Source organism: Girardinichthys multiradiatus, chromosome 12 (genome assembly GCF_021462225.1).
Source record: "Girardinichthys multiradiatus isolate DD_20200921_A chromosome 12, DD_fGirMul_XY1, whole genome shotgun sequence".
NCBI lineage: Eukaryota > Metazoa > Chordata > Actinopteri > Cyprinodontiformes > Goodeidae > Girardinichthys > Girardinichthys multiradiatus.
Window position 1 is genome coordinate 45,266,100 of NC_061805.1, and position 328 is coordinate 45,266,427.

The following is a 328-nucleotide window of genomic DNA, read 5'->3' on the forward strand; positions in this document are numbered from 1 at the left end:
GTTCTAATATCTCTACAGGATGCATCTGTCATATCAAATGAACAAGTCAGGAAAAAACCTTCCACACAACTTATTTCTCACCTGCTAAAACACTTTCCCTTGTACTCAGTGACTGATGTGAGTGTAAAATCCAAATAACATTTGGATCTAGATTCACTTAAAGAATGTTGTTTAAGATTTAAAAAAAAACGTTGGTAATATGCAATCGGGCTGCATGCCGGGCTGCCTAACTCTAGTTGTTTTTAATGTGTCGTTCTGTATTTCCTGATGTCAGCCATGCAAAAATATGTTACTACTGTGAGCTGCAAAAACACAATGGGCATAAAAA